Source organism: Salmo salar, chromosome ssa27, assembly GCF_905237065.1.
Source record: "Salmo salar chromosome ssa27, Ssal_v3.1, whole genome shotgun sequence".
In the NCBI taxonomy this organism is placed as follows: domain Eukaryota; kingdom Metazoa; phylum Chordata; class Actinopteri; order Salmoniformes; family Salmonidae; genus Salmo; species Salmo salar.
In genome coordinates, this window is record NC_059468.1 from 2,705,022 (window position 1) to 2,715,004 (window position 9,983).

General features: G+C 42.0%; 1 long non-coding RNA gene across 1 annotated transcript in view; it reads left to right on the forward strand.

Annotated features, from left to right (window-relative positions):
- LOC106588198 (uncharacterized) overlaps positions 1-9,586 on the forward strand; it is a 53,843-nt gene extending 44,257 nt beyond the window's left edge. The window contains exons 3-5 of the long non-coding RNA XR_001324605.2: positions 6,677-6,753; positions 6,862-6,925; positions 7,036-9,586. This is a non-coding gene — a long non-coding RNA (uncharacterized lncRNA). The remainder of the gene's footprint in view (positions 1-6,676; positions 6,754-6,861; positions 6,926-7,035) is intronic.
- Positions 9,587-9,983: the final 397 nt, after the last annotated feature.

The following is a 9,983-nucleotide window of genomic DNA, read 5'->3' on the forward strand; positions in this document are numbered from 1 at the left end:
GCCCCTGTTGAACCACTTAAAGGATTCTATTTAACGGGTCAGCCGAGCAATTAATCAAGGGTTTAATTGGAATCCCGAGTGGAGTGACATGATTTATGCAAATTAGGTCCTTAATATGCAGGCCTGCGTCCGACGCACAAATTAAAAAGGCTCATTCCGCCCGCGCTGGCTCATGGTTTCATTACGGTAAATTAGAGAGCGATAATAACTCCAAATACACATTTATTTTCTATTGGCCAACCGAAGCTCACTGCCCCAAGGAAGAAAGTAAAGAGGCGGATGCTTTCACTGGTAGTCAGTCAGTCAGTCAGGGTTTGCATCCCAAATGGCACCCTGTTCCCTATATAGTGCACTACTTTTGACCAGGGCCCATAGGACTTTGTTCAAAAGTCGTGCTCTATATAGGGAATACGGTGCTATTTGGGACATCAGGGATATATGCTGGGCTGTGGCACCGTCTAACTAACAATCTTAATTTGAGCTCGTTAGAAACCAGCAGATATCTGCAGGGCCTCAATTTTAATTGGGTTACTGAGATATTTAAACTGCATTTGACTCTTAATTGCCTTTTGTGGCTCTTTTAAGAAAAGTATAGCAGCAGCTAGCCTACGCAGTATGGCAGCCTGGCCAGTTACACACCAAGGCTGCTTTCCAAATGGCATCCTATTCCCTTTATAGTGCAATACTTTTGACAAGGGCTCATAGAAATGAGTACAAAAGTAATATCACTACTTATGACCAGGGCCCATAGGGCTCTGGTCAAAAGTAGTATACTACATAGGAAATAGGGAGATGTATCTAATTTGAGAAGTATCCCAAACCAAACTGCACAGTCAGGCCCTTGGTGATGCCTAGACATGTCCTAAGCTGTTGCTTTGTTGCCCTTGGTAACAGTCCCCATGGGGACGGAGCATGTGCCCAGTCTGATTCTTGTCTCCAAGTGTCCGGTCCACTCAGTCTCACTATGTGCTGATGCTCTAAGAAAAGAAATAAGTTTGCAGACAGAACAGAAATTCAAGAAGCGTCAAGTCACAGGCTACTTTTTGACCTCTGTGCTACTGTAGCAGTGCACAGAGATTTGGAGCAAAGTAAGTAAATCCTTCATACTGGGAAGTTGACTTTTTGAAGATTGATTGAAGCTCTGACATGTAACACAATTACTGCATGGTCTGAGAACTATGATGTTTCAACCACATTTTGACCCATGTTTGCAAGTGTATTTGTGTCCATGTGTGCCAGTGCTTGAGAGAAATAGTAAAGTAAAGTAAAAATGTGAGAGGTTTAGATGATGAACAAAGAAGAGTTTGGTCAACAGAAGTATACTTTCCCTGTATGCTGACCATGTGTGTGCAGATGTGTGAATGTGCTGGTTTACCTGTCACTGACATGTTGGTTGGTCAGCAGAAAAGTGGCTAACTCTGACCCTCATAGTTGTGGCTCAAGGGTGCAGGACGAGTGGACACACACACACACACACCTCTGTAGGCTTGCTGACTGGATGGAATTTTCTGTAATTGCAGCAAACAGGTCCTTGCGAGGCACCGGTTTCTCCTTTACGTGGCAGATGGTCCGGCACTCTGCTGTTGCATCGGGTAACCATGACAACCACCTCCCTCCCCAGCAGTTAGCTTCAGGGCCATGTCTCCTTATAGAGATCAATAGTCTCCGTAGTGTCTGTAGCAAGCAAGAGCCTCCTATACATTGTCTAAGGAGGGAGAGAATGGCGTTTTGTCAGGGCACCATAGCTGCTGTTATCTAATGCATGCAGGCAGCGGATAGGGAAAGACAAGGCAGCGCTGATGATATACAGCAGCAACGGCAGCTTTAGAATCATTTAATTGTGCTCAACTGGTTTATCTTTAACACCAGTTTTTGTAACATTAGATTTTCTCCCTTAACTCACAGGACTTACAAGCCGGTAAATGAATGTTCTGTGAAGGAGCTGTGTCTCCCATTGATTTAAGCTAATAAACAGTCAAGAGGTTTCCTTTTCTCACAATTACGTCAATGGCACATAGATCAGCGTGCACAATTTATTCCACTGTTCTCAGAAATGTGTGATTTTGTCTCCCACCTCGCTCTTGTAATAATACCCTCCGTCCTCTAGTTTATCTCTTACTTGTGCTCTTGATGCACTATCGCTGCTCATGTAAATGTGATGTTTTGAGATCAATAGAAGAAGAACACTTTATTGTCCATTAACTTGCAGAGAACGGAAATGTGTCTTAATGCTCACCCCCCCCCCCGCTACCTCTTTTTCCTCAGTGAAATGACTGTCCAGGAGAATCCAAATAGGTCAGATCAGGTTTGGAAGGAATAACTAGTGGGGATTAACACCTCACGTCCTGTTGTAAATCAAGGGAGAAAATTCAGGCTCTCCCTCTCCAAATTCACTAAAGTAATGTGCTTTTTCTCAACAGACCTTTTTCCCATTGAAACTCTAACACGTTCAAAAGCAACTACTGGAAAAATATAGAACGTGGGGAATGGTCAGAGGCAATCTATTAAACACTAATATAATTTTGTTTGTTATTATGTGATGTCAATAAAAATGTTATAAATGAAATACTGTAACTTGGAAAGCATACCCGCTACATATATGAAGTTTCCATACTATGCGTTGTGCATGTAATATGAAAAATGATAAAAGTGTTTTTGTTAAGAGAGGGGTGTGATTTGATAAGCTATAAGAGATAATTGTTTTACATAACTTTGCACAGTGAGTAGTCACCGCCCCGGAGTGAGGTCAGGGAGGGTGCCAGCCTGCCGGAACCGCCCCTTTCGAGCAAAAGGTATAAAGGTATAAAGGAAAAAAAAACATTCGACCAGAAAAAGTGTGAAGCAGCAGCTGCACGTTTAAAATGGTTTGAACTTTGAATCTCAACACGAGGTGGACAACCACTGGTACGGCTGATTAGCTGTCCTAAGTAAAGTATCTTAGAAAGTGAATTTAAGTAGGACCATCCTGTAACTCTACTCAAACCATCGTATTACGCTACTCTCATCACCGAACTGGGGAACCATCGATACGGCTGGCTAGCCTATCTTCAAAGAAGCATCTTCAAGAGCGAATGGAAGGATAATCAACTCTGTAGTTCTGTTCAGGACTACACTGCAAGTTACCAAATACCAGACAACTACAAAGAAGGACAACAGTAGAAGAGTTGTTGGAACCATTTCGGACAATCAGAGACAAGCGTGCCGCAAAAAGGCCAAACCCCCTTTCAAAGGCTGCCATGTTCACCAAGGGATCCCCGGCGAACCCAGGCATTTCATGTAAATACATTCATGATTTCTTACTCAAAGTGGGAGGCGGTTCGTGTGCAAAGTATATGGTTACTGTAGGTGAAAGTAGTTTCTGAATATACCAATGTTAAGTGTCTCTGTCCCTCTCTCTCCATATCTTCTTTAACAAGCAGCCATGTTGTTGTCATTCCACTAGGGGCCTGTTTTCAGCGTATTAAGTCTCCAGTCAATAATCTTTGCAGAGTGTGTATGTTTATCCTGTGTTCCCATTTAATTAGCTAGTAAATACATAATTAACCTGTTAGGGCTAGGGGGCAGTATTGACACGGCCGGATAAAAAACTTACCCGATTTAATCTGGTTAATACTCCTGCCCAGTATCTAGAATATGCATATAATTATTGGCTTTGGATAGAAAACACCCTAAAGTTTCTAAAACTGTTTGAATGGTGTCTGTGAGTATAACAGAACTCATATGGCAGGCCAAAACCTGAGAAGATTCCATGCAGGAAGTGGCCTGTCTGACAAGTTGTGTTTCATCTTGGCTCTTTTTATTGAAGACTGAGGATCTTTGCTATAACGTGACACTTCCTACGGCTCCCATAGGCTCTCAGAGCCCGGGAAAAAGCTGAACGATATCGAGGCAGCCTCTGGCTGAAACACATTATCGCTTTTGGCAAGTGGCCGATCAGAGAACTATGGGCTTAGGCGCGTGCCCGAGTCGACCCCATGCTTTATTTTATTTTGTCTGTTTACCTAAACGCAGATTCCCGGTCGGAATATTATCGCTTTTTTATGAGAAAAATGGCATAAAAATTGATTTTAAACAGCGGTTGACATGCTTCGAAGTACGGTAATGGACTATTTAGAAATTTTTTGTCACGAATTGCGCCATGCTCGTCACCCTTATTTACCCTTTCGGATAGTGTCTTGAACGCACGAACAAAACGCCGCTATTTGGATATAACAATGGATTATTTTGAACCAAACCAACATTTGTTATTGAAGTAGAAGTCCTGGGAGTGCATTCTGACGAAGAACAGCAAAGGTAATAACATTTTTGTTATAGTAAATCTGGTTTTGGTGTGGGCTAAACTTGCTGGGTGTCTAAATAGCTAGCCCGTGATGGCTGGGCTATGTACTTAGAATATTGCAAAATGTGCTTTCACCAAAAAGCTATTTTAAAATCGGACATATCGAGTGCATAGAGGAGTTCTGTATCTATAATTCTTAAAATAATTGTTATGCTTTTTGTGAACGTTTATCGTGAGTAATTTAGTAAATTGTTAGTAAATTCCCCGGAAGTTTGCGGGGGGTATGCTAGTTCTGAACGTCACATGCTAATGTAAAAAGCTGTTTTTTGATATAAATATGAACTTGATTGAGCAAAACATGCATGTATTGTATAACATAGTGTCCTAGGGTTGTCATCTGATGAAGATCATCAAAGGTTAGTGCTGCATTTAGCTGTGGTTTGGGTTTATGTGACATTATATGCTAGCTTGAAAAATGGGTGTCTGATTATTTCTGGCTGGGTACTCTGCTGACATAATCTAATGTTTTGCTTTCGTTGTAAAGCCTTTTTGAAATCGGACAGTGTGGTTAGATAAAGGAGAGTCTTGTCTTTAAAATAGTGTAAAATAGTTATATGTTTGAGAAATTGAAGTAATAGCATTTTTAAGGTATTTGAATATCGCGCCACGGGATTAGACTGGCTGTTGCGTAGGTGGGACGATTTGGTGCCACCTACCCTAGAGAGGTTAACGAGAGTCTTGTCTTTAAAATGGTGTAAAATAGTCATATGTTTGAAAAGTTTTAGCATTTTTGAGGAATTTGAATAACGCGCCACGGGATTACACTGGCTGTTGAGTAGGTGGGGCGTCCCACCTAGCCCATAGAGGTTAAACCAGTTTGTGTATTACTGAATCATAAGTAAGGCTCGGGTTTTTGCAGATGCAAGGAGGTTACAATGTGTTCAGAATGATGATATGATACGAGGTTATGATTAATATGTTGACTATTTATAGATTTAATAGGCAGTGGTGTAAAGTACTTAAGAAACAATACTTAAGTACTACTCAAGTCATTTTTTGGGGTATCTCTACTTTACTCTACTATTTATATTTTTGACTACTTTTACTTCACTACATTCCTTAATAAAATATTGTACTTTTACTCCATACATTTTCCTTGACACCCAAAAGTACTCATTACATTTTTAGTGCTTAGCAGGACAGGAAAATAGTCAAATTCATGCACTTATCAACAGAACATCCCTGGTCATCCCTACTGTCTCTGATCTGGCGGACTCACTAAACACAAATGCTTTGTTTGTAAATGATGTCTGAGTGTTGGAGTGTGCCCCTGGCTTTCTGTAAAGAAAATGGTGCCATCTGGTTTGCTTAATATAAGGATAAGGAATTTGAAATATTTTTTTTTCTTTTGATACTTAAGTATATTTTAAACCAAATACTTTTAGACTTTTACTCAAGTAGAATTTTACTGGGTGACTTTACTTTTACTTGAGTCATTTTCTATTAAGGTATCTTTACTTTTACTCAAGTATGACAGTTGGGTACTTTTCCACCACTGGTGAAAGGTAAAGACCTTTTAGAGCTTATTTCGGGAGATGATAACTCTTTAAAGAACCTCTCTCGTGGTGCCCCGTATCCTAATGAGTTAATTGTTAAATTATTAATTTAACCGGGTAAAAATTAAACATAGTTAGTTAAATAGATAAATAACAGTCTTCAGATGAACGTTACAGTCAAGTCACAACATCCGTAAAGGTCACTGTAATATAATATAGGTATAATCCACTCAAAGGTGTGTACTTCCTTAAAGTGCCAGAGGGAGGCAGTGCCACACCTTACAATGGCCTGAAGTGTCATATAGTATCTCTAATGTTGATTTGAATATTCAATCATCAATCACTTATTCTCCCATTCATTAGCTCAGGTTATTAGATTGCTGCTATGCATTAGGTTTTAAATCATGGGTCTTTGTCTGGTTAGTGCAGAGTATCAAGCACATTGCCTCATGAGGTTTATGGTGGATTTGTTGATGACAGACAGAGCTCATAACCATTTCATAGTAATTCTCCCTGTGTTTTACTTTTTCACTATTTCTCCCTCCATCTCTTTAAGGTAAGCAAAGTTGATTATTGAATTCAAATATATGAAGCCAAAGTCATATGATAAACTACAGGCTAGATAAATAAAGTTGAACCTTTATTAGAATTTGAGCATGTTTGTAAGCTGGCTAGCTAATTTAGCTAGCTAAACAGAAAAGGTTAGGCTACTTTAGTTTGCCACTTTACAAGCTAGCCAGCTGACTCTTTCAAATACTTTTTTTTGCTATAGGATATGCCAAATAGAGCTACAGACCTAGCCTGACATTGGAAATTAGTTAATTGCATCTTTTCTTTTCAGTATTTCAGTGTGGAGTCCATTGATGGAGTCCATATGTTTCATGAAGCCATTAGAAGACTGTTGCTGACTGAGATGAGGTATGTATACATTATTTCTTATGAATAATGTATAGTAAGTCTTGGTGATTCAATAGCCTAGTTAATCATTACATTACTTTTAACACACTATTTCTATGTTTTGCTCAGTCTGGCACTAACCCAGAACTATCAGAAGCATCTTTCTTTCGGCTGCTGCTGACAACAACTGCATGTAAGTTGTTCTTCCACATTATAGTACTTATTTGTCTGCATAGCATTTTGTCTTCATTTTATCAGATTAACTCATGTTTTTGCAAATGTCTTATTATTTTCTGGAACTAGTCAGGCAACAACCCATACTGTACTGGCGGTAGATAGCCCAGCGGCTAAAGAGGTGGACCTGTGGCCAGTTCAAATCCTGGGCCAGGTGCTGGAAAAAACGAACGGAATTGATCTGACAACTGGAGGGCTGCAGGGTACATATCCTCAAAACATTCACCTACCGTTGGGCCATTGAGCAAGGTCTTTAACCCCACAACATCTTCATCCAGGGTCCGCTGCACTGCAGCTTCAATCTGTGCTCATCTCGACTGTATGTCTGCTGTTTGGGGGTTTAGAAACAGAGCAGAAGGCACATTTTTTTGGTTTGCTGTAACTAATGGACAAAGTTGTATTGTATTTTATTGTAAAGAAGTCAGCCGGAGTTGACATGGGCCATCATTCAAACAAAGAGAAGTCAGCCGGAGTTGACATGGGCCATCATTCAAACAAAGAGAAGTCAGCCGGAGTTGACATGGGCCATCTTTCAAACAAAGAGAAGTCAGCCGGAGTTGACATGGGCCATCATTCAAACAAAGAGAAGTCAGCCGGAGTTGACATGGGCCATCTTTCAAACAAAGAGATGTCAGCCACAGTTGACAGCCAGAGTTGACGTTGGCACATTTCCAAATTATGTTTGCATAAAATGACAATCAATTCTAAAAACTATGCAGGTATTCTTTCGTCCATGATTTAATTGTTTATTAAATTATATTCTTAGCAAAAAATATGACTATTTAATAGTAGTAGACATTATTCATAAATGGCACCATGCAAGGTTCTTTATGGAACCATTTTGTTTCAGTGAAGAAAAACCTCTAGGGTTCTGATCAAAGAACCCTATAAAAGGGTTCTATAACTTTTAGGGGTTTCATATATGGAGAAAGCGATGGAACACTTTTTAGTTCTATAAGGAACCTTTTTTTCTAAGAGTGCATATGTCTGCTGAAAAGAGAAAAGAGAGCATGAGAAAATGAGATTTGATCAGTCATAGAAATAAAAGTGCTGAAAACATGTTTGCTCACTATTTAAAAAGAAGATGGAGAACAAGCTATATGATGAAAAATACCAGAGTTTTGGTGCAGGTACATCTGACTAGCGCTAGCTAACGCTGCCTACTGTAGCAAAGCAAATAATAATATATATCTTGACTTGGAGTCAAAGTATCGATATACTGTTTACATTTATACAGCACACAAATTCAACCTATCTCCGTGTACACCATTTTCACAGCAATGAGCGTAAACACCTTTTCCCCCTTCACTCACACATTCACACTACGGGACAAGTTTGTAAAATAAATCTCAGCCCCCAAGCTGCTTCACAGAAAGAGGCCTTTTGATAAAGCTATCTCCAGTTTGGTGCTGGTAGTTGGATGAGCTCTCAGTCTCTAATGGCCAGATTAAGATGCTCGGAGTTGGATGATGAATCCTGCTGATTGCACCTTCTGCAGTCAATCCTCTTCTCTACTTTCCTCTCAGCGGCAGGCAGCCACTGCATGCTGGGAGGAAAATTACTGCAGTGGACTCCAATCTCCTGGTCTGTCTGGTGTGAGCAGCTAACACTGACCCTAGCCGTCCAGGACAGAGCTGCTTAACAGTTCTTACTGTACCCACCGATCAATAGTGGATTTAGGGAATTACTGGGGCTATCGTATAATTTCTTGCACCCTGCGCATTCATAAATGTTCCTCTGAATCCAAGATCCGTTTCTGCTGGGGGAAATCAATAGCCGTCCGGTAGGCCAGCTGTTGGATTTTTATTACTTCTGAAATCAGATCACAAGTCTCTGCTGCTGCAAGATACTGGGGAGAGAAGCAAAAGGCAACATTTAGACTAGTTAGTTCATAAAAGTAACATGTTTCCCACCCTTCACTTAAAAGGAAAATGCATTGAATTACATGCAAATGGAAATGGATTGTCACGCCCTGACCATAGAGAGCCCTTGGTTCTCTATGGTGTTTTAGGTCAGGGGGTGTTGTAGTCTTTTCATTTCTATGTTGGTGATCTTAGTATGGTTCCCAATTAGAGGCAGCTGATGTTCGTTGTCTCTAATTGGGGATCAAACTTAAGGGTTCCCTGTTCCCACCTGCTTTGTGGGATATTGTTTGTATATGTGCAGGTAGCACTACGTTACTTTACGTTTCGTTGCTTGTTTATTGTTTTTGTTTGAAAGTTTCACTTAAATAAAAGATGTGGAACTCAACACATGCTGCGCCTTGGTCCGCTCTGTACGACGATCGTGACAGAATATCCCACCAAACAAGGACCAAGCAGCGTGCAACGGAGGGAAAAGTGAGTTGGACCTGGGAAGAGATCATGGGAGGAGGCGAGACCCTTCCTTGGTGGGAGTCGCCAGGAAATCAGGAAGGACAGTGAAGACGCCGGGGACCGCGGCCACAGAAACCCCAAGATTTTTTTGGGGGGCATGAGGGGTGGTCGGCCGAGCCAAGGAGAGAGCCAGAGCCCGCCTGGGAGTCGACGGAGCAGTGTGAGGAGGGATATCGGAGAATGATGTTGGCTAGGAGTATGCTGCAGCACAGGCGTGCTGAAGAGCGTGACACCAGTCTGGTGCCATCTGCGGCGGCTCCACGCACCAGGCCTCCAGTGAGCCTTCTCAGCCCGGTACGTCCTGTGCCAGCTCCCGCTCTCGCCCTGAAGTGCAACACCAGTCCGGTGCCACCTGTGCCGGCTCCACGCACCAGGCCTCCAGTGCGCCTCTCCAGTCCGGTACGTCCTGTGCCAGCTCCCAGCACTCGCCCTGAAGTGCGTCACCAGTCTGGTGCCACCTGTACCGGCTCCACGCACTAGGCCTCCAGTGCGCCTCTCCAGCCCGGAGCGTCCTGTACTGGCTCCACGCACTCGACCTGAAGAGCGTGCCATCAGTCCGGTGCAACCTGCGCTGATGCCCAGTCCAGGCACGGTGTCCAGTCCCGCTCCCTGGCAGGAGCCTCCCTCTGCGCCGGTGCCCAG